This window comes from Pongo abelii, chromosome 8 (assembly GCF_028885655.2).
Source record: "Pongo abelii isolate AG06213 chromosome 8, NHGRI_mPonAbe1-v2.0_pri, whole genome shotgun sequence".
NCBI lineage: Eukaryota > Metazoa > Chordata > Mammalia > Primates > Hominidae > Pongo > Pongo abelii.
Window position 1 is genome coordinate 100,891,530 of NC_071993.2, and position 24,680 is coordinate 100,916,209.

General features: G+C 41.6%; 1 protein-coding gene and 2 long non-coding RNA genes across 21 annotated transcripts in view; 2 read left to right on the forward strand and 1 right to left on the reverse strand.

The window, feature by feature from the left end:
• The window catches only part of PLCE1 (phospholipase C epsilon 1), a 444,022-nt gene that overhangs the window by 215,549 nt on the left and 203,793 nt on the right, over window positions 1-24,680 (forward strand). The window lies entirely within an intron of this gene.
• LOC129048323 (uncharacterized) lies at window positions 284-5,251 on the reverse strand. 2 transcript variants are annotated; one of them, XR_008510560.1, is made up of 4 exons: window positions 5,134-5,251; window positions 4,431-4,575; window positions 4,145-4,283; window positions 523-868 (listed from the first exon to the last, which is right to left on the reverse strand). It is a non-coding gene; the product is annotated as an uncharacterized LOC129048323 (long non-coding RNA). The 2 variants fall into 2 exon arrangements; XR_008510559.1 differs by lacking the exon at window positions 4,431-4,575 and having other exon boundaries at window positions 284-868; window positions 5,134-5,244.
• Window positions 4,529-17,754, forward strand: LOC129048325 (uncharacterized). Of its 2 annotated transcripts, none has more exons than XR_008510566.2 (3): window positions 4,529-5,586; window positions 7,116-7,199; window positions 17,094-17,754. It is a non-coding gene; the product is annotated as an uncharacterized LOC129048325 (long non-coding RNA). The 2 variants fall into 2 exon arrangements; XR_008510565.2 differs by lacking the exon at window positions 7,116-7,199 and adding an exon at window positions 13,346-13,679.

Genomic DNA, 24,680 nt, shown 5'->3' on the forward strand with positions numbered 1-24,680 from the left:
TGGCACGTGTGTACCTATGTAACAAAACTGCATGTTCTGCACATGTACCCCAGAACTTAAAGTATAATAAAAAGAAAAAGAAATTTGCTGTAGGCAACTCTAAGTGTTGAGCTAAAATGAGCCAAACTCAAGCATCTTGCCTCCTTCTATCCTTACCCACACTGTGTTTGTGCATGCACACGCACACACAGTGCAACTCACACACCAAAACAGCCAAGAATAAAATGGGTTCGAATAACTCAAGCAAACGGTCGGTTGAAATTACAGACTGCAAGGCTAGTAGGCACCAGGCCAGGACATTCTCATTTCAGGTCTACCAACAAACTATCTCCTTTTTAAAGGGAAATGTCATTTTGATTTCAGCCATCCTTGCAGGAGGTTTTTCAGTGTAAATTCCTCTTAGCCTTCCTAAGTAAAAATGAAGAACAGCTGATCCTTGTCTTGTCCAGTGTATGGTTTTCCCTGGAACTTTTATGAGCTGAGTAGGATGAGCAAGAGAGGAAGTGTTCTTTAAGAGAGTCAATGTGCGGCCACTCTCAGCTGCCTGGTGTTGCCTCTGGCAACTAAGATTTATTTTATAAACACATATATGGTCCTTACTGTACAGCAGGCACTGCTCAAAACAGTGTACAAATAGTAACGTCCTCTTCACAATATGAAGGGGAAAGTGAGGCAGAAAGGAGCTAATTAACTGGCCCAAAGTCACATCGCTAGAGTGGCAGGTGGGATCAGGGCTCAGGTGGCTTGCCTTCGGTGTGCATTACTCGTGGTTAGTAGTGTTGCCAATTTCTTCTGACATAGAGTTGATTATCTTCATGCTGTTTTTCTCACACAGAGATTAAGCCTGAAGTTCATGTATTCCATGACCCTGGGGAGAAAAAGAAACCTAACTACAATAAGCAATGGGAAATGAGTCAGAGCCTGTTTATTTTGATGATTGATTCTGTGAGACTGATTTGTTGAATGAATGAACCAAATGAATGATGGCCTTTTGCGGCTTCTGTTTGCCACTTTGATATTCCAGGATTTATTTCTTTTGATCTTCTAAGCTATCTAATTTAAATACCCACAAATTCAGATATTACGATTTATATTTGGCCTTCAGTCCCCCATCTGCATCTGGCACGGTGGACTCAACTACAATTCACCTCTTGTGCATTTGACCTCTCACTCTAAAAATAAGGGCCAGATGAATGTTCATATTCCTTATAGAACAGATGATGGTTTTACTAGACGAGTGTGGTTTATACTTCAGAACAGCAGCTGCACATATGGAATGAAATTATTTGAGTAACCTATTTTCAAACCTTGACACACATTTGGCTTAAAATTCAACATGTGCTTTCTCAAAAAGGAAGCAAATGTAAACAGTCTTCTCATATATTATCCTGCACATCTGAATCCTATGTTTTATTTATTGGTTTCTCTTTTGAGTCTGGAATATAATCAGTTGGAAATGAGAAAGGAAGCCCCATTCGTTCTCCTCTTTGTGATGCCGTGAAAATGATAGAATGTTTGAGCTAATGGAGGGCCTTGGAAATAATCAGAGGAGACCCTTTCATTTTATAGCAGGATTCTGAGGCCCAGAGAAGTGCAGTTTGCCTGGGTTCCTCCAGTCAAATGTGGTGAACATGGGCTTAAAACCAGGTTGCCTGACTCTAGGCCAACTGAGTTGGACAGTGTTGAGGTAAACTCTGAAAAGCTGGTGACCCCTCCCCACCTGACCCCTCCAGCCTCAGTCAACACCCAGACACCAGGGATCACCTGTCAGTTATCTCAGACCAGAGATATCTCTTCAAGCTTCAGGCCTGTACTCCCTTTGTGTATTAGGCACTTATCACCACTCACCCAAACAATACATTGACTGATAGCGCCTCCCCATCTTCCTGATCATCTCCCCCAAACACACACACACACACACAAAACACTTTTAAGGCACAGACCCATTGTTCTCAAAAAGTAGTCTTGATTACCTTAGTCCTTTTCTAAAATGCTGCCATTGCCCACTTCATTCACTCCCACTCATGTATCCCAATCATTTAGAATGATGTTGGCACACCGAAAGCACTCAATAAATATGTGTTGAATGAATGAAAGGCTCCTCATTTCCTACTAAAGAAATTAATCTCCATTTCTTAGCTTGGTGGTCAAGGCCCTTTATCATCTGGCACTAATCTTTTCCCATTTTGCTCACTTCCTCCCTTCTGTCCTCTGCTAATTAAACAACCAAATAGCTCTTTTTTAAGGTAAAAATTTATTGTTTACCAATAAATACTCAACTTATTGAGTGTTTATGCCAAGACTTTTTTCGCCTTTTTATGAGTGTTAACTCGTTTAATTCACACAACAAACCTATAAGGTTGGTACTATCATTATTACCATTTTACAAATAAGGCAATTGAGCCACAGGTTAAGTTACCTCTCTATGATCACACTTTTAAGATGAGGCAGAGCTGGGATTCAAACTCAGGAATTGTGGCTTCACATCCCATGCATGTAGCCACTATGCCATGGCTAGGTTTCCTATTGGTTTATTTTTAGTTATAAACTTCAATAGTCTGGAAGTACACAAAAAGTAACGATTTTTCACCCACTTCAAAAAGAATTTAGATAATGTGTATTCTTCCAGATGGTTTTCTTATGTTAACTAGTATATTTACATAATTTTAAAACCAAAATTATACATACTACAACATGCCTTTTAAATTTACTATATTTTTGAGATCTTTCCATAAATATTCCTACACATATCTCTTACATATATCACAGCCTCATTATTTTTCATTGTTGCCTAGTATACTCTTGTATGGATACACACCATAATTTATTTTTTCAGTCCCTGTTGATGAACACTTCAGCTATTCCCAAGATTTTTCCCTTAGGAACAATGCTGGAGTGAGCATCTTTATATATCTATGTGTGTAATGCTAAATATTTCTGTAATTCAGATTCCTAAAAAATGTGATTACTGAGTCTTGGGATATACACACTTAAAACTGTGATAGATACTGATAAATGGCCTCCAGAATGCTGTCCTCCCACACGTAGTGTCTTGCAGTTTGCCAATTTATCCTCCCACAAATAGTGTCTTGCAGTTTGCCATGATTCCTTTTTCCTCTGCACACAAATTCGGGAATTGAATGCTTCCATCTTAACTGTTCCAGTCCTCTCCTCTCTGGGAGCTCATATCCTCTGCTTGTCATGCCTCTATGCCTCTTTTTGCACAGTGAATGTATTTTTTCTTCCCCTGCTGCTCCATAATATCAAATCCTCCTTGTTCACTGACTGGTGCTCATGTTGTCTCTCTTTCTTTCTCTCTCTCTCTCTCTCTTTCTCTCTCTCTCTCTCTCTCTCTCTCTGTCTCCCTCCTCCCCACACACCCCTTTCTCCTTCCCTCTCCTCTCTACCTCCTTGGTTATATAAAACCATAGTGGTTTCTCTGATACAATATTCACATCAAGGAGTCTCGGAGGCTACCTAGAGAAGAGTGAATTCTGACTGTTCCTGGCAGTGGTGACGCTTTATGTGGTGCCAATTGGGTTGATGTTTGTAGCATCAGTATTTGGCTGTGTTGTTAAAGATGACCCCATTTTGTGTCCGTTATTTAGGGCACAGCAGTGAGTGTGATTAAGAAAGGAACAAAGAGTTACAAAGGAAAGCAAAACTGGAGAAGAGCCTTTTAAATGATGAAGGAGATGAGAAAAAGGAAGATAAAGGCAAGATGTTGCTGAACTCCTCCTTCATGCCACCCCCCTTGCTTGGTGCTTTACATACATTATTGCATTTAATCCCCCAGTGAGAACAGACTAAACAGATTAGGAATGGTCTCTCTGGAAGACAGGAGGAGGATGTGAGCAAAGTTTCTGAAGTCATAAATAGTTCTAGTGTAAAACTACAAAGATACCCCTTGAAGTTACAGCAGAGTGAGTTTAGGACAAGAGAAAGGTAGTAAGTAGTACTTCCAAATGGGGCTAGTAAACAGTGGACTCTGTAACCAAAAGTGTGAAAAGATGGACAACTTAAATAGCTTTTTTTTTTTTAAGGTTTTAGACAACTGCATGGTAATACATTGCTACTGGATTTCTAATTGGAGTTAGGATTCTTGGAGCCTTTAGACATTCATATCGAGGTCAAGGAGTCTAACCGTATGTACAGCTCTGTAGTCCATGAAGGTATCTGGGGGAGCAGAAGACAGGACATTCGGGGCTTCCGTCATCTCTCTTTAAACCAGAATCTCCCTACTTCTTATCTCTTGAAAGTTCTGGGCTTCTACATGAGATTTCCTTTGTGAGGGACAAAAAAAAGTTGTTATTTATTTATTTTTTTTAAAGTCTACAAACGATTGCATTAGTTGTTTGACTCCACTATTGGAGACAAGCCGTGGGCTGGATGGACTGTGGATCTAACCAACGGGAGGAAATTTTACTCACGGACCAAGGCTCCACCATTGCTTCTCTCAATTCCCATAGTACAAGCTAGAGTCTGACAGCCTTGTAGCTCAGCCCTGACCTCAGTGGGGTGAGGACTCGGTGAGGTGAGAGAAGGCAAGTGCAGCAGCAAGAACTGCTCCTGTTTCTGAAAGAACATCCCAGTCCATTGGTAAGGCCTCTCAGCCCCATTCCACCCTATCACAAGCACGGTGGGAGCTCCCCTGAAGCCAGTGCCCCAAGTGCCTTGCCTACTGTGTGCCTTTGAAGGAAGAGTCAGGGAGGCCAGGAGCCTCAGCCTCAGTCCTGGCTCACAGGTTCTGTGCTGTCACTGAGCTACTTACTTCACCCCTACTCTTGCCTGGTCTTTCCCTTGGGCTGTGAGTCAGAAGACAGTGGTTGAAGTCTCTGCTTACCCATTTTGCAGCCATAAGATTCTCTAGCACTCTCAACCTCTTTCTAACCCATGGTTTCATCTGTGTTTCTGTAACAACTCCTACTAATCAGGCTGCTAGGAGGACTGACTAAGATAATGCAAACAAAACACTTTTCAGGGTGCCTGCTGAGTGGTGAAGCCTCAGTAAATGGTAATATTGGTGGTCGTAGTTGGGTCATTTTTATACGCCCTCCACCCCCTGCTTCCCCTGCTGATATCTTGGTTCCTAGCCCTGTGACTTGGAAGAGACTTGGGCTTACGCTATGATACCTGCTTCTGAGCCAGCAATGCCTGACCCTGACATCTGCCTGCTGCCTTCCAGTCCCATGGCTCGCCCCATCAATACTGATTTTCTGTCCTTGATTATACCTGCAGTGACATCACAAAGCACAATACATCATACACAGTGATACCCAGTAACAGCCCTCTTTGTATGTTACTGCATTTAAAAAAGAACTTTGTCTCTTAAGAGCACTTCACATATGTCGTTTCATATTTGATAGACTTCCTTTTCTGCAATTGAAATGTAGAAATATCAATGACTTGTCCTAAGGTGCAGGCTTGCTAGTTGATATAGACAAGCAGACACCCAGGTCCTCTGATTCCCAACTTCTTTTTACCATTTCCTGCAATCTTTTGAGTTTTTGTATCTAGATATATTGGCCTTTGCTTTGATTTATATAGACTTGTAGGTTTCCCTGTGAATCTGGGAGCAGGATGAAGGTAAGAGTTTAACTTCTGCTTTGCAGTTATACTGTAGTCAGCTGCTAAAACATAAGAATACTATCTAGATGTTAATGAAAAAAATATTATTTTTGACCTATTTTTGTTTCAAAATGTTCTGGACTTAATAAATAGCTGTTAAGATGTTTATCAAATTTATCGCATTCCCCAAAATCTAAATAAATACCTGAGATAAAAAGAAAATGTGACCCACTTGAGGTTAGAAGTTCGAGGCCAGCCTGGCCAACATGGTGAAACCCCATCTTTACTAAAAATACAAAAATTAGCCATGCATGGTGGCACGTTCCTATAGTTCCAGCTACTTGGGAGGCTGAGGCAGGAGAATCGCTTGAACCTGGGAGGCAGAAGTTGCAGTGAGCCAAGACTGTGCCACTGTACTCCAGCCTGAGTGACAGAGCGAGACTCTGTCTCAAAGGAGAAAATATGGCCAAAAAATAAAATTAAATACAGTAAAGCTAAACTGCCTTAATAAATGGAAAATGGCATTAGGCTTATAAGAAAGGTATTCTACATAAAATATTTTGCCTCTGCAACCAGCAAATTCTACCATATTAAAGACATAGCAGTTTTGTCTCTCTGTGCCAAAAATCATGAGAACTTTTATTCTTGTTCTCATGATCCACTGCAATGTTCTCTATTCAGAAAGCTCTGGGATGGTTTTTTTGTTTTTTTCCTGGCTCCTTTGATGTTCCTCAAACAAAGACTCTTGAAGTTGCAGATTTGATGTATGTTTTTAGACCAGTGCAGAGATGGGGTTCAGGGGAACATTTCACATGGGCTTTGATGTTAGAATCCTTTGGCACATCATGTTTGCCTTTCAAAATGATATCAGGAGGATAGACGTTTTCCTTTTTTTCTTTTTTTTTTTTTTTTTTTTTTGAGATGGAGTCTTGCTCTGTTGCCCAGGCTGGAGTGCAGTGGTACGATCTCTGCTCACTGCAAGGTCCACCTCCTGGGTTCATGCCATTCTCCTGCCTCAGCCTCCTGAGTAGCTGGGACTACAGGCACCCGCCACCACGCCTGGCTAATTTCTTGTATTTTTAGTAGAGACGGGGTTTCACTGTGTTAGCCAGGATGGTCTCGATCTCCTGACCTTGTGATCCGCCCACCTCGGCCTCCCAAAGTGCTGGGATTACAGGTGTGAGCCACCATGCCTGGCCAAGGATAGACCTTTCCTAAGGGTTGTCAGGGAAATAACCTCATGTGCAGAAAAAGTTTTATGCACAAATATATGTATCACAACAGCTTTACAGTAGTGAAAACCCGGAAACAAATTAACAGTAATAAGAGAATGGCTACTTACACTGTTGTGAAATCATGAGGAGGAATCTCACATAGAATTGAAAGTGAGGTCTAAAGAACTTTGTAGTAATATGGAGAAAAACTTGGTTAATACATTATGTAGAAAAGCAGATTATAAATTGTGTGTAATATGACATCACAGCTATGGAAAACTACACAGTGGTAGTGGTATCACAGGTGATCTTTTGCTTTTCTTTATTTTCCAGTTTTTCTGTAATAACAAGAATTTTGAAAATTGGAATGGGAAAAGGGTGTTTTACTGAAAACAGAAGCATCATCCTTCTCTGTTGGTAATTTTCAGCTTGATTCGGTTTGTAGTGCTGCAGAAAGTGCTTTTGATTTCTCTAGAACAGTGTTTCTCAACCTCAGCTAGTTGTGGGAGCAGTCCTGTACACTGGAAAATGTTTAGCAGCATCATTGGCCTCAACGCACAAGATGCCTGTAGCATGCCCTCAGTTGTGACAACCAAAAATGTCTCCACACATTGCCAAATGTCCCTGGTGTGGGTGGTCGTGATAAAATAACGTCTGGTTGAGAACTGCTGTTCTAGAATCATGCACTGATACATCCCAAATACCCACTCCCTGGGAGACCCAGCAAGAGGTGGCAGTGGGTATTCAGTTGTACACAGTAATGGAGTATGTAGAAATCTAGAAATTCACTCACTCATTCATGAGACATTTATTTTCCAGAAAGGTGTTTGGCATCAGAAAACTGTGGCAATAGGAAGCAGGGTTCCTTCCAGCTGCAGGGTGGGATTCAGTGGGAGGAATTCAGCCCCTTGCGGGCAGAGGTGGAGTGAAGAAAGGGCCTGGCAAGCAACAAGGCTCATTAGGACTGAGACACCAGCAGTTTTGGTCACAAAAGGAGGTGGAAGCCAAATTCCCAGCCTGAGATGGGAATGAAAGCAGAAATGCAGTTGACTAGACATTGTGGAGCCTGCACCAGAGAACTAAAGCTCCTTAAATTCCTCCTGACAGGGAACAGGATTGTCCTCAGAGCCTAGGGCAGCCCTCAGCTTGCTGGTGGAAGGAATGGGGCCTTGGATAAGGAGTTGGAAGAGTGGGTGGCTAGAGAGCCCCTGCAAGGCACTGCCCACTCAGTAGTGATACTTACTATGAAGGGCTGTGGGTCTAGACTGAGGCATTTACACTTGGTTCTGGAAGAGAGGAAAGAAGCCAAACCAGTTTTCCTATAGGAAAGATCTCTAGAAGTGGATCAAAGAATGTACACTTATTGAATTTCGATGGGTAGTACTCAGTTGCCTTTCTAAATGCCAGTATAATGATCAATGGATTGGATATTATTTTGGCATTTTATAGCGCTTGAATAATAAGTTTATTATTTTAAATGTTTGTAGTGCTGCAGAAGGTTTATAAAAGTTTATGGCTGTCGCAGTTTTGCTTTCATGACCTGTTGTTGATTGTATCTTTGATTTATGTTAGGCCTAGACAGGAACAGAATCCCTAATCATGAAATTTTTCCTATGGGAAAATATATCTTGCTTTATGACAATCTACTTTATGACGTGCTTTCCAGAAATAATGTGTGGCAAAATGTAGAGGTCATCTATAAAGTTTGTGTTTGTTTTATCTGTTGTGAATTTCCATGATTTTTGTCCCCCTTTGATGGCTAATTTATTTTCCATCCTCTATTAGAGATATATATTTAATAAAATTTAAAATATTCTTTTTTAAAAATGCATGAAGCACAAGGAAGGTGAATGAGTGATTAACAAGATGGTGATTCAGATTGAATATTAAATGTATCTCATTTCATGAAACAAATGCATTCAATTAAGTTGAATGATATGAAATTTTGATTTTTCTAGGTCAAAAACAGTCAAATATCAGCAATTTTATATGGCTCAGTGTAATAGTAATGTTGGCTATAAAGAAAATTTTTGTGAAATGAATATTCTGTTTTTTATTGCTTTCTTAAAAATTCTGAGGTTCATTTCCCTGAAGACAGAGTTGAAAACTTTGGCTGTGTATCATGCTGGGCATGGCTGGAATTCAACAAATTATTCTTGCTTTGAATGATTGTTTCCATTGGAACAAGAGTTCCCAACGAACCCTGGCTGCTCATAGAATCACCGGGGAAACTTTAAAAGATATAATCCGTGGCTCCACACAGATAAATCAGTACATTGGATATGGTATGCAGTGGGGCAGGGCTCAGGCCTCAGTATTTTTTTGTTCCCCAGGTGACTCTAAGGTGCAGCCAGTTTGAGAACCACTGCACTAGCATTTCATTTAAGGAGTCTTAACGGAGCTTTTGTATACCTTAGAAAAACACAATGCCTTTGTTCCTCACCTACTTCTCTATCTTGCTTTGGACTAATAAGGTCTAAAGATGAAATGTAAAAAAAAAATATTTAACTTGATCAACCCCTGCTTTGGTTTTCATTCAACAGAATATTTATTGGGTACCTACTACGTGCCTGGTCCTAGGGCTGGGGATTTTGATGAAACAGATGAATGCTGAGTTAAAGAAGAATTCTGCCTCTTAAAGAAGCCAGGGGTTTATATGAAATGTCCCAAACAGGCAAATCTATAGCCATAGAAGGTAGATTAGTGGTGGTTGCCTAGGGCTAGTGAGGATGGGAAAATAGGGAGTGACTTTAAACGGGTATGAGACTTAACTTGGAGGTGAAAAAAGGGCCTAAAATTGATTGTGGTGTAACTATATTAAAAACTATTGACTTGTGTACTTTAAATGAGTCAATTGTATGGAATGTGAATTATATATCAATAAAGCTGCTGTTAAAAAAAAAAAAGCCAAGGGTTCCTTTTGGCATGAGGACTTCACACTGAATAAGTAAATTAGGAACAGCAGAGAAGAAACTGTACACCCATTCCTTTCAAAACTAATAGACAATAAAATGGGGACAATAACTGAGGGCAAAATAAAGTAAATCCTGGTTGGAGATGTTTAGTTATCACCTGTATTCCAAATAGCACCTGAGTGTTCAGAGGGTAGATGGGCTGGGAGCTGTTGGTGAGAAAAAGACAAGAACCTTCATAGAACGTACTGTGTGCCAGGCACTATGCTAAGTGCTTTGTATGTATTCATTCATTCAGTTATCACACAGTTATCCCCATTTTACTATTTTGAAATGGAAGCACAGAGAAGTAACTGCCCTAAGGTCATATAGCTAGTTAAGCAGTGACATTAAGACTGCCTTAAAGAGTGGAAGTATTCTAACAGCAATGTGACGATGCGGGAATGGGAGTGGCAGTGGGCAGGGAAGCTTGGGCTTGTTGAGGGGATGATAGTTGTTGCAATGTGTTCAACTAGGGTAACAATGGAGGAGGGGGTAGAAGGGTGGACAGTGAGGGGTTACTGAGGAACTCCCTTGACCATGCTAAGGAAACAAAATGCAGCAGATGGGCATCGTTGAAGATAATTGAATCAAAACAAGGCTTAAGAAGGCCAAGTTCAGTTTTCTAAATGCACAGATATATGCATGTCTGAATGAGTGTCTCTCTGGGTCTGTTCCCTGGGTCTCACTATGACCTGGGCTCTGGGGAGAAGTTACTAAAAGAGAAGTCACAATGACCTAGGGAAATTGAAAAGCCTCCATAGGACCTGCCTTAGAACCTTACATTCTTTGAATGGTTGCGAAGTCGCAGCCCAAGGCGACTAGCCCAGAATGCTCAGAACATTTGGCATCAAACCTGGACTAGAAGGTAAACCTCTAGAGGGGAAGGAAAAGTTTATTGTCCCTTGACCTACTCACTTCCCCCAAAGTGGAGCAAATTGGGCTCCCCAGCTTTTCTTTTCCTTCTCAGTGAGACAGATGAGTATAGACAATAATTGTGCAGGGGCAGAGGAGGAGGGAGGGACATTGGAGACTGTGTCCACCCAGGCTCTCAGGCTAACAGTCTGATCTCTAAGCCAAATGCTGCACTTCAGAGCCAGCAACTTCTCATCCCCACGAATACATTCCCCTTGACCTTTCCACGTTTGCTTTGTGCTCTCAGGGCTCAGTTCATTCATGAAGATTTTTCCAAGATCTGCCCTATTCTAACTTCCTTTTATGCTTGGATTTTCATACCAAGCCTCATAGCACCTCCCATGTAGGTAGCATTTCCTACTATTATAATCTCCACATTACCCCCGAATAATCGAGAGTTCACAGTATAGCTGTTCTTTTCTTATTTTGTTGTGCCCTAGACCTCATGATAGGTTAATCCTCTTATGCCCTATGTTTTTTTTGTTGTTGTTGTTCTTGCACAGTTCTTTTTTTTTTTTTTTATACTTGAAGTTCTAGGGTATGTGTGCACAACGTGCAGGTTTGTTACATATGTATACATGTGCCATGTTGGTGTGCTGCACCCATTAACTCGTCATTTACATTAGGTATATCTCCTAATGCTATCCCTCCCCACTTCCCCCATCCCACAACAGGCCCCGGTGTGTGATGTCCCCCTTCCTGTGTCCAAGTGTTCTCATTGTTCAATTCCCACCTATGAGTGAGAACATGCAATGTTTGGTTTTTTTGTCCTTGCGATAGTTTGTTCAGAATGATGGTTTCCAGCTTCATCCATGTCCCTACAAAGGACATGAATTCATCATTTTTTATGGCTGCATAGTATTCCATGGTGTATATGTGCCACATTTTCTTAATCCAGTCTATCATTGTTGGACATTTGGCTTGGTTCCAGGTCTTTGCTATTGTGAATAGTGCTGCAATAAACATTCATGTGCATGTGTCTTTATAGCAGCATGATTTATAATCCTTTGGGTATATACCCAGTAATGGGATGGCTGGGTCAAATGGTATTTCTAGTTCTAGATCCCTGAGGAATTGCCACACTGTCTTCCACAATGGTTGAACCAGTTTACAGTCCCACCAACAGTGTAAAAGTGTTCCTATTTCTCCACATCCTCTCCAGCACCTGTTGTTTCCTGACTTTTTAATGATTGCCATTCTAACTGGTGTGAGATGATATCTCATTGTGGCTTCTATTTGCATTTCTCTGATGGCCAGTGATGATCAGCACTTTTTCGAGTGTCTGTTGGCTGCATAAATGTCTTCTTTTGAGAAGTGTCTGTTCATATCCTTCGCCCACTTGTTGATGAGGTTGTTTTTTTCTTGTAAATTTGTTTGAGTTCATTGTAGATTCTTGATATTAGCCCTTTGTCAGATGAGTAGATTGCAAAAATTTTCTCCCATTCTGTAGGTTGCCTGTTCACTCTGATGGTAGTTTCTTTTGCTGGTTCTTGCATGATTCTAGGCGCCAGTAGCCATTCATGTCCCATTGAACTCAGCCTATTCCCAGTGACTGTGGCTTCCTCTTGACTCCTGGAGCCCCAGCTGCCTGAACCTCTCTCTTCCCACTTATTATTTCCTGCCTCGTGTTAGCTTTCCCTCTTACCTGCCTGCCTTCCAGCCATCCTTGGTCATGCAAGAGACACTCAATGAAATAGGGATGAGTCACTGATTAATCAGCAAGCACTTTATAGGGCCATGATGCAGGGCGATAACTGTTCTGATGACAGACACTGGGGAGAACAGTGGGCATCTCCAGGGCTTGCTCATCTCTGACATGCTGTCCCTGATCCTTCCTCCTGCTCCTTCCGCTCTCCATCCTTTGCTTCAAAATTCTATCTTTCTGTCTTTCTGTGATTCTGTCCTCATCGCCTTCCTCCCCTGCCACAAATACCCCTGAGTTCCTTAACTACTCACAATTTAGATCTCATTTATCCTTTCATTTGCCATATCTATAGAACTTGGCTTTTCTTGTTTTCTGTATCTTGTGTCTGAATATAATAATGATGTTTATCATTCTGTGTGTGGCCTCTGATTTTGGAAATGGGAAAAGGATCCATGGCATTGGTAGGAAAAGGTTGCCAAGTCTGCCTTAAGAATTTTTAGGAATGGCAGGGTGTGGTGGCTCATGCCTGTAATCCCAACACTTTGGGAGGCTGAGGCAGGTGGATCACCTGAGATTAGGAGTTCAAGACCAGCTTGGCTAACATGGTAAAACCCCATCTCTACTAAAAATACAAAAATTAGCTGGGCGTGGTGGCAGGTGCCTGTAGTCCCAGCTACTCAGGAGGCTGAGGCAGGAGAATTGCTTGAACGTGGGAGGCAGAGGTTGCAATAAGCCAAAATCGCACCACTGCACTCCAGCCTGGGCGAAAGAGTGAGATTCTGTCTCAAAAAAAAATTGTTTTTAAGAATATTTGCAGGGTAAAACATAAAAGAGCTGATGATGAAACCTGTTGGATGAACTGATGAAACCCCAAATTTACCCAGCCAGTAATGGCCATGCCCTTCACCTTCCAAAAGAAGTGCATTTCCTTCTCCCTAGCCTCATGTTGAAGAATTGAAAAGGAGCAATTTGGAGAGAGGGCAATAAAAGAAAAGACAAAGAGCTTCTGCTATTATCCCTGCATCTCTGACTTCCCACAGCCTGTTTTTCAGCTGTTCCCTGTCCACTCCCAGGACCTCTGCCTCCTGTCTTATAGTGTATCATGGTCTCCACTGGATAACAGATAAGCAAGGTTGAGTCATCTGATATGGTCATCCCTGGTGTGGACTTTCTTCTCCAATCATGAGCACAACAAATACAGCTCCCATCCTCTCTCCTTCACTCTCATCAAGTGAATGGCTAAGCAAGGTTGGGACTCTTGTGGTGAGACCAGAAGATCTTGAGAAGAGTGTGAGGAATGAGCTTCCCGGTGAATAAAAGGTGACCCGACTTTTGGGCCATGAGTGACAGAACCCTCCAGCTGAATCTGCATTTGCTCCTGAAAAGGTACCCTATCCAAAATAGCTACAGAAGTGATTTAAACAGAGATGTGGCCCCAGCAAAAAGCCCTTTTCTTCCAGCTCAGCATCACATTGACTGTCTTCTTTGACTCCTACCAGCTCTGCTGGGAGTGAGACTCAGTGACCCTTCCCTTCCCTACAGCCTACCCAGCCCACAGATTCGTGCCAAACACTCGTTGCACTGACTTCATTTGTCCCCTGTCTTTGACATTACTGGTAATGTCTAGTATATGTAGATGCCAAAGACCAGCTAAAATCAGTTCAAGGAATATTTCAGGAGTTCCACCTGTATACAATACAATATACCATGAATCACTAGATCATGGTGGGTATAAAAGAGAGAAAATCCTTGGAACACCCATAAGCAGTTGATCCCAGTGGGTTGGTTAGGCTGTAGTTAGTATATACACTGCTGTTGACACTGCCTTTAATTATGTGTAGTCACATCTGCATTGTGTCCTTTATGAGCTCTTAGAAAATAATGAATGCACCCAATTGTTTAGGGCTCCCACAAAGTGAAGGACAACATTATTTCAAATTATTGCAAGAAGCCCAGGGTATCTGGAGACAGGGAAAGCTCTTAAGTCTACTTTTTATACAATAGAGCTTCATACCATTATTCTATATATAATCTTTTCACCAAAACACTGTCGCCTGATTGTTTCAACAAAATACCTCTTTGTTTTGATAGCCAAGGAAAACCTTAAGCTCAGTAGAGACATGAGAGCAAGCTTTTTAAATTACAAAATGTAAGTGCTAAAACCATATTTTTGGAATGTAAATTGGAAGGTTTTTTTATAAAAGTTTTATTAACTTTAAAAGAAGTTACAATTTTTTTAAACTTGTTTTTAACCTAAGTTTTTTTAAGTTTTAAAATTTTCATTAACTTTAGCATTTTTTTTTCTTTTTTCTTTTTTAATGATTTCCATGGAGTTCTTTGACATGCAGCTCAGGGTGACCATATCTTTCTTATCTGACTATAGCGTAGGCCCAGGTAAGCTGGAAGGTGATAACTTTCCCATACTCCTGAGCCCTCTGAAGGTCAAATATATTGTGTTCAACGCTCAACCATTCAGGATAATCCTAGCCCTGAACATAGGCTGATACAGTTTGGCTCTGTGTCCCCACCCAAATCTCATCTTATAGCTCCCATAATTCCCATGTGTTGTGGGAGGGACCCAGTGGGGGATGACTGAATCATGGGGGCAGGTCTTTCTTGTGCTGTTCTCATGATAGTGAATGGGTCTTATAAGATCTGATGGTTTTAAAAATGGGAGTTTCTCTGCACAAGCTCTCTCCTTGCCTGCTGCCATCCGTATAAGATATGACTTGCTCCTCCTTGCCTTCCACCATGATTGTGAGGCCTCCCCAGTCATGTGGAACTATAAGTCCAATACACCTCTTTATTTCACAAATTGCTCAGTCTTGGGTATGTCTTTATCAGCACCGTGAAAATGGACTAATACATATGCTCTTCTACACACACATAGCTGAGAGTCTCTGTAACAGGACAGAGATAGTCTATCTGGGGATAGATGATTCCCTGACTCATCCTCATGAACTTGAGTGCAGTTTTAATGCCATGACCTGTCCATTTTTTTGTAGTTCCCCAATATTTTGGAACCTCCTTGAAGGCTTACCTTTCCACTGCTATCTTACAAAAGTGGAGAGAAAGGTGACATTTCCTATAAGATGTTCCATCTGTTTTAAGATCTATACCTCCAACTAGACAGGAAAAGTCCTAAGTCCTCGCCCACCCTGTGGGATGCTTCTGAAAGTTGTTACCTTGTGAGTACAAATGAAGTAGATGGTCTCTCTCCTATTCCAGGCTGATAGGTAATGTGTACTTTGTCCTTTCTCATTGGTTTTTGTTAATAAAAGGAAACCACCAAGCTATAAGAAATCTTAGAAGTCATCATCTCTATTCCATTGGTGCCTTAAGAGAAGAGGCTGTGTCTTGTTTGAGGTTACATTTTCAATACTTAGCACAATACCTCTGGAAGGCAATGGATGTCCTCAGGCATAGGAGATATAACCCTCCAGCTGTATGCATGTCCATATAGCTTGCATAGGTAGTTTGCTTAGGAAATGTTTATGAACAGAAATGTTATGGCCTAGAATTGCATCCACTTATAAGGACTCAAAAGGTTCCTGTTTAGCTCTCCAAACTCACTGCTCAATCTCTTAGCTTCACCCATAAGGAAACTATTTTGCACACACTGTTCCCTTTGCTTAGAACATTTCCCCCTCTCTTACCCTTCCTCAACCTTGCCTTAGCTAACTCTTACTGTCTTTAGGTTGTGTCTTAGATGTTACCTCCTAGAAGAACCTTCCATGGCCTCCTAAGTCCCTCCTCTGTGTATCTGAAACACTGTATGCCCACCCCACTGTAGAATTTTATGCTGTAATACAATTGCCCATTATCTTGCTTACCTTCCCTGATGCTCAGTAACTTTCTTAAGGACAAGAAGCTGTTTTATTCATTATTTTATCTCTAGCTACTGGCAACCTATTTTGCACAAAATAGACATTCAGTAAATATTTGTTGACTGAATGAATGAATGAACAAAGTCCAAACAAGGAATATATTCTTAGGCATAGATGGCTTATCTTTCAGAAATTAAAGTGCAGCTACTTTGTGTCTGCATTGAATGCCAGTCCAAGCTTCTCAGAGGATTCCTCTGGATAGGCACCCCAGCGTGGGGCCTAGCTATTGCTTAGGACCTCCCAGGGCCTGCCTTTCTCTGGGTGTAGGGCCCAGGATTTTCCCCACTAGGCTGGGCTTTCCTACTATTCTCTACCCTTACTCAACTCCTCCATCCTGTCTGGGAGACTCAACAATTCCTCTTCCAGGCTCCATGTCCTCCTGACCTGCCTAAACTTGGTGACAACTCTAGCTCCTGGGAATCTGGTGATCTCTATTCACCCACCACTACCTATTTCATTTGCTCTGCCTGAGGTGCATTCACTAACAGGTTGTTGAATATGGCTCTACCCTTGGATGAAACTTGAAGGTCTGTACTGCTTATCTTAAACAGCTTTCAGTCTTATTGGCAGGCATGAAGCTCTGCAGCTGCTCAATTAATCAGGACCAGAAGCCAACTTATGTTGGGTCCTGTCTCTGAGAGTAAGTCCATGTTGGCTCAACTACTGAGTTCGTGATCCTTGGGGGATTTGGAGAGGAATGTCCCTAGCTCCTCTCTGGTGGTCATTCACTTGGGTCCCATTGGAAGAGAAACCTTTAAGAATTAAATCACTGCAGTTTTCCAGTAGAAGAAATACAGTGCATTTAATAAGGATAAATATCTGTCTGCTAATAATTAGAGGAGGATCTCTGCTTGCAGACCCTACTAATTCACACTCTGTCCTCATTCTCATCCCCTCCCTTTGCCCCTGGAAGTGATGCTCAAAGGATCAAGATCAAAAGGCAGTGGAAAGAAATGAAGGATGCAGGAGAAAGATGAACACTGGGAATAAAGGGAAGAGAAAGAGGGGTGGTGAGGAAGGTAGGAAGATCAGGACAGAGCAAGAAACAACAGGATGAGATTCAAAAGAAAGAAACATGGGGAATATGCAAGTGGTGAGGGCTAAGAAATCTTAATAATGAAGAAACCATGGAGACTAAGAGGAAGTTGAAGAAAGCTGCTGGAGCAACCTAGAGAGACAGAAGAGAGCAGAGAAGTGAGTGAAAGGAATAAACCTGGGATGAGAGAGAGGATCTGCACTGTAACTCTGATATTGACCAAGAGGATTGATAACCTCCCTTTTATTAAATGCCACATACATGCCAAGCACTGTGCTGAGGCTTTGTATTTATTATAGCATAGTGGGCTCACTACCCCAGAATGGAATCCAGAGTTGGGCTGTTTATGGAGCTGTGCACCAGAAAACACTTAGATGTCTACACATAAGTTCACATGCAGGAGACTAGGAGAGGGTTGTTCTCTCCACCTCCAGTCTCAGCCCAGGAGGGCAGAGGTTGGCCAGCCACAGATCCCAGTCCAGGTACTTCAACAAGGGGAGCTGAGTGGAAGAACAGAAGCAAACTATCCCTGAGCATAGGAGGGGCTCCATCACCTTCAGAATGCTAGCAAATAGCTAGGAGGGATGAAGATGGATGGTGATGTCTTTTGGGGGTAGGAAGTTACCTGAGGTCCTCAGGCCAGCAGGCATGGCCTTGGAGCTCTAAAGATTCAGGTATTTATGCTATTATGACCATTTGGGTATTCAGGGCTGGTGAAACTAGAAACAGAACTCACAGATGTCTTATCCCTTTGAATGCTTGTTTATAACAACTCTGTTATATCTCCATTAAAGAAACACTAGTTACTTCCCCCATGCTACTGGATGGTGGCACTAAGTACAACATGATCAGTGTGAAGCAAAGACCATACTCTTTCCACTCTACCCTAAGGCATCTCATTAGAGATGGCATCTCTGCTGTCCCATCTCTGCTATCGCATTTCTGGTTGTCAGAGCAATATGTTCTAGGAGGTCAGCCTCGGCCTTAGGCCATCTTTAGGCAGACAGGAGATTAAGAGAAGGGAAATGCAGTGCTGGTCCAGAAGCAATGACCAAGGCCCTGGGAGCCATGAAGATAGAGGCCACACTGGACATTTCCAGCTGGGCAGAGAGAGGAAGGTTAGAAACCAGGAAAAGATGAGCAGGAGTTCAGCCAATGAAGGTTTGGGGCACAGGAAGCAAAAAGCCTGGTCTTATAGGTTGGCATTGGTCCCCTCCACCTGTTGGGGACACGCAGAAGCCTGGAGCCACAGGATGTCAGGAACTTTCTGTCCCTTTCAGCTTCACACATGCACAGCTTAGCGAGAACATTACCCTTGATCCCCTGAGCCAGGGATCACAGTCTACAGGATTTGTGAAAATTTGGTTTTGTCTTGCAGGGAATTTGTCCCCATGTGATTCATTAATTGACCCATTGCTCCTTAGAGCTGCAAGGAGCCTGGTAGTTCAGGCCATTAAGTCCCTTCTGTAGGCCTAATTCATGGCCTGACATCACAATCCTAACAACATAATCCATTTGTCCTGATTTGATTTTTTCTTTTCGAGAGGCTCCCTTGGCAGCCAGGTTTTCTCATTATGATATGATTCATCCATATGGTAATTACCATTAGAATTAGTATCTCAGACGTGATTCATCTTTGGAAATATTAAGCTGGAAGCATCACTTACAGAAAGGCCTGTTCCATTTACAGCCATGGGGAATTTCTGCAGAGATGCTCCTTCATCCAGCTAGCGTTTGTTGAGTTTTGCCCTGTACTTGATTCTGAATTAGGGGCCTTGAGGCATATAGAGATGAATAGGCCCTAGGCTGTGCCCTCAGTAGCTTCCATTCTAGAAGGGAGATGATAGGGACGTAAGTGCTTGTCAGATGGATGGTACAGTCAGAGATGAAAGGTAACATGTTCTCCTTAAAGTCTAGGATACAGGTTCTCAAACTCTAGCAGGAATCAAAATCACCTGAAGGGCTTGCTAAAACACAGATTATTAGGTCCCAGCCCAGAGTTTTTGATTCAGTAGGCCTGCGATGGAGCCCAAGAATTTGCAGTTCTAACAAATTCCTGGGTGAGGAGGATGATGCTGGTCTGAGGACCACACTTTGAGGACCATAGCTCTAAGTCTTCAATTATTTCTCCACTTTGCCCTTTCTCCATTGCTTGCAGCGTGCTAAGCAGTGCCCTGTGCTGGGGACAAAATGTTTATTAAAGCTTGGTCCGTGTCCCAGTGGGGACATAATAGGAGAGTAAACAGTGATTTCTGTACTTCACAGAAAGTGGCAGTAGAGCTTTGCTTAAGGTGTCATTGGATCACCAAAAAGAACATGATTATTTCTTGCCGGAACCCAGGGAAGGCCAAATGGAGGAGGTAAAATTTTAATAAAAGGGATGTGGATTGGAAGAAATTTTATGGAAGGGCATTTGCAGCTGCGAAATTCCCAAATTTTCAAATGTCCTGGGGCATCCTCTAACTCCTTCTGAGATGTTCCCCTGAAGTGATAAAGGTTCAGCTTACTTCCCATAGAAGCCTCTGACACAGTTCTGGTTAATTGGCCTGGTTTTAGCAAAGCCTTTATTTTTGTCTTTCCGGAGTTCTGTTTGGTCAGTGTCTCGCTCATGCATGGTCTGAATACTCTCAGTAGAATGGAATTCTCTGCACAGGCATTTGAATGGAATGTGGAATCATGAGCAGAGGAAACAGCAGCCTGCTACCAAAATTCTCCTCCCCATCCCTGCCATTTAAGTCTCCAAGCTGCTGCAACTACCCCCTCCAACAGCCTCACTGTTTTTGTTGACTCTTCAGGAAATTCGACAGTTCTTATATCGTTGCATTTTGTTTACACACAGACACCCATCAGACATGAAACTTCTAGTATCTTCAACCTTTTAGAACACTGCTTGTAGATTCCAAAGTTAGAAAAGAGGCTCATGAGACTAGCAAAGGGGTTTCCAAACCATAGCGCAGAGCTCTTCCACTTCATGCTGTGAGAGGCCACTGCATTGTTACCACCTATTAACTCACAGGTGACACCGTTAAAATAAATGTCATTGTTTTTCTAGCTCAGGGCACTTTAAGAACCACATTATGGGGAGGATAAGGGTGCTATTAGAAGCACATATATAGTCACTAGTGCGAAATGGCAGCTGATACTGAAGGAGAATAGTAATAAGAGAGAGGGAACAGGAGAAGCTAATGTATTAGAGAATAATGATCATCAAAATAATCATCAAAATTAAGTTTAATTATACCCTCCATCTGCCACTTAAGAAGGGGCTGGGTATGATATAGTGTAAAATCCCAGCACGTTGGGAGGCTGAGGCGGGAGGCAACAGAGTGAGACCTTGTCTCAGAGAAAAAAAAAAAAAGAAAGAAAGAAAAAGAAAGCAAGGAAGTATGGATTATACAACAGTAACACTAAAAGAGACCTTGGAGATAATAATTGGCCAGCCTCTTCATGATAAAGATAAGAAAACTGGGGCAAAGGGTAGGTTATGGGAAGAGGGTTTCAGTTATTTGCCCAGTATCACACAATTACACAGTACAGACTGTGGGTCTCTCCAGGGCAGAGTCTTTTTTCTTTTTAAAATCATTGTTCTCCAGCATCTACCATAGTCGATGTAACTGCAACTCAATATTTGTTTATTTAAATTGATTTAGCAGAGTCAATACATGAATCCATATCTTGGTTTCTTTTAAACCCCATGATCCTTTCAAATGATCAATTTCATGAAAAATTAGTAGGGAGAATAGATCAGATTAAGTTCTTTGACTCTAAGCCAATCAGCAAATGATAATGAAATATTGTTAAACTATTGGTGGATTTATCAGAAATGGCCAAGTTTGGTTACTAGCAATTAAATCCACATTTGGCTACAGCTATTCTGAATACTTTGTAAAGATTTTATGCCATTTCATATGATTTATATATCTAGTTTTCAGCAAATACAGGTGACAGTAGAATGTCACCTGTGGTTCAGATGAATCCAATGTAATCAGGGCCAAAAAACCAGAGAATTCTAGCCAAGTTTTTGGTGAAGACATAGAATTGAGAAATTCATTTATTCAATCAAGAACTGTTCATTGAGAACTTATAATGCCAAACACTGTTCTAGACACTGCAGATACAGCAATGAGAAAAAGAAAATCTCATGAAGCTGACATTCTAATGGAAGGAACAGACAACAAACAAACAAAAAGTGATGGAGGGATTGTGACTACAATTACCCCTCTGTTGAAAGTGCTTCCTTTGACATCTGTAATAGGATTTTCTGTTTGGTTTGGTAGTTAACAGCACTAGCTTAGACATGGAGAGTCTTGATGTTAAGTCCTAGCTGTGTGCACATTAGCGCCTTATTTTTATTTATTTATTTATTTTTTTTTTTTGAGACAGAGTCTCGCTTTGTTCCCCAGGCTGGAGTGCAGTGGCGCGATCTTGGCTCGCTGCAAGCCCCGCCTCCCGGGTTCACGCCATTCTCCTGCCTCAGCCTCCGGAGTAGCTGGGACTACAGGCGTGTAGCGCCTTATTTTTAAAGGCTGATAATAGTAGAACCTCTTCATAGAGCTGTTCTGCGGTTTAATTGAAATCACGTCTCACTACTCAGGGCCTGGTTCATTTTAAGCATTCAACAAATGATGCAATTATTATTATTATTGAGTCAATGGACCTCTAAGTAACACACTTTCTTCCTGTTGAAAGATTTCAGAAGATATGCCATCAGATCTTAGAACCTCATAATTTTTCATAAGTGATCTCAAAAAGATAGCTTCTGAAACAGAGCAAGTACAAAATTGACTCCACTTGACAATACCCCTTTTGACTTTAGTAGAAGTCAAGTCAAGAAAAAGCTCTGGCTATTCCAAGGAGCTTTCCTTCTGGGTGAGTGCTGTGGATGTGGTGTGTCTGGTTGCTTCATGCCTTTTAGTGCATGCAAGTCTTTGCCTTTGTCTCCATCTGAATTACCCCAGCTCTTTTCAGCCTCAGTATGCTTGTTTTCTTTTGTTTTGGGCCTAAACTCTACATCCTAGTACTGGCTTCTATATGGCGTCCCTCTTTCATGAGTCACAAGGAACTGCAAATGCCTTTTTAAGTGTTTATGCAAGTGTTATCTAAGCATTGCTTGCTTTTCTCTAAGTCACTTTATCGTGTCAAATCATTTTGCCCAAACCACTCCAGGCCATGTCATTTCACAGCATCTACCATAATGGGAGGAGTGTAATCCCATGGAAGGATCCATTCACAGTTTGCAACATTGATCTATAGTTCTCTATATAAAGCTTACATCTCTAAAAACTTAGCAATGACCAAATATAAAAACTTTGACTCCTCTCCTTTCCTCCCAATGACTTCAGCAAGTCCTGTAGAAATATATTTTGATAATATATAATAGCCTACAATTTTTTACTAATTTATTTGGTCTACTTGTTTATTGTCTGCCTTCCCCATGAAAATGAAGCTCATCTTGCTCACTGGTAGAACACCAGCAGTTGAGCTTAGCACAATGTATGTGCTCAGTAAATATAAATCACTTGTTGAGTAAATGAATGCTCACATAGTTGTCTAGCAAGTGTGGATGCCATGTTGTGATGTGTTGGATTTTGTTTCAAAAAAGATATTGGCCTGTGTAGGGCAGTAGTCTGTCTAGTTTTCAGCACTTTCCATCACCATATTAACCTTGAATTTCTCCCATTTGTGACTGTATAATTTAAAACTCTAAATCTCCACATAAAGGAAACATATTTGGTCATTCATTAGACTTAACTTGACTATTTTCAAAAGGAATTGAGAGTGGCCATGAAAGGAATTATCATGAATAAAAACAATAACAACAGCATTGTAAACATCACCTAAACCTCTTACCAAGATCACCCCTAGCAGTGTGATCTTTATCCCACTGTTGGGCTTTGACTGTGACAATGGATAGTGCAATGGATAAAGCTGGACCACAGAGTTAGAGAAATCTGGGTTTCTATCCTGGCATAGCCTCTTACTAGGTGTGTAAGGCTGACTGTATTTCTCTACCTCTCTAGGATTACTTTCCCATCTACAAAATGAATCAACTTTATAGATTAGTGTGTGGATTCAATTGTTATGTAATTATTATGATTCCAAACACATCATCATTGTGTCAGCTAACATCTGCTGTGTAGCAAAGCACTCCCAAAACTTACCGACTTTTCACAACAATCATTTATTTAGCCCACAGTTCTGTGAATTGGTTGGGTAGTTCTAGTCTGGATCAACTGATCTCTGCTGGGCTCTCTCATGCTTCTGTGGCAGCAGTTGGACTGGCAAATGGATGATCTAGGATCTAGGATGGTTTCATTATGTGTCTGGCTGTTGGCAAGTTATCAGCCAAGGTGACAGGGGTGACTGGGCCATGGTCTTTCATCCTCCCGCAATCTAGTTCAGGCTTCTTCACATGGCAGTTGTTGCAGAGTTGCCTAAAGCAATAAGAGAGAGCAATCTCCAATGTACAGGTATTTTTCAAGACTGCTTGTATCATATTTGCTAAATTTCCATTAGTTAAGGAAATCACAGTTCCAGCCCAGTGTCAGTGAAGGAAATAATTTGCGGCCATTTTTGTAGCCTGCCACAATCCTCATCATCACTGTCATCATAAAAACTAGTATTTGTTGAGCATTTACTAAGTGCCAGATGCTGCTCTAATCATCATATTACATTTATCAAAGCTTGTAATTCTAGCTACGACCTTATGAGGCAGATACTATTATATTCTATATTGGAGAAAAGGAAACTGAGGCACAGAATGGCAAAGCAACTTATCCAAGGTCACACAGCTGGGAAGCATGGGAGCTGGAATTCAAACCAATGCTCCAGAGCCATACTTGTAATGACTGTTCTCTACTGTCTCTTCTTCACACTCTATATGTGGGCTTTTCCACGATTTCTTCTTTTTCATAAGTGAGTGATCTAGGAAGAGATGATATCTTGATTTTTTTTTTTTTTTTTTTTTTTTGAGACTGAGTCTCACTCTGTCGCCAGGCTGGAGTGCAGTGGTACAATGTTGGCTCACTGCAACCTTCGCCTCCTGGGTTCAAGCGGTTCTCGTGCCTCAGCCTCCCGAGTAGCTGGGATTACAGGCACGTGCCACCACACCCAACTCATTTTTGTATTTTTAGTAGAGACGGGGTTTCACCATGTTGGCCAGGCTGGTCTTGATCTTCTGACCTTGTGATCCACCCACTTCAGCCTCCCAAAGTGCTGGGATTACAGGTGTGAGCCACTGTGCCTGGTCAATACCTTGATTTTGACAGGTTCCCTGAACATTGCCGTATCTACCACCAGTTTGTCCACACTTCAGCATTTTTCCAACAAAGCACCTTGAGTTTCTCTTATCTAGGATTGGTGTGACTGGGATGTGTTATTCCAGATCTTGGTAGTAATTTTTGATCTCTTTCTGGTTCTTTGCGGTGAGGGTATTGGCAATGGTGATGGAAGTTCAGAGCTTCG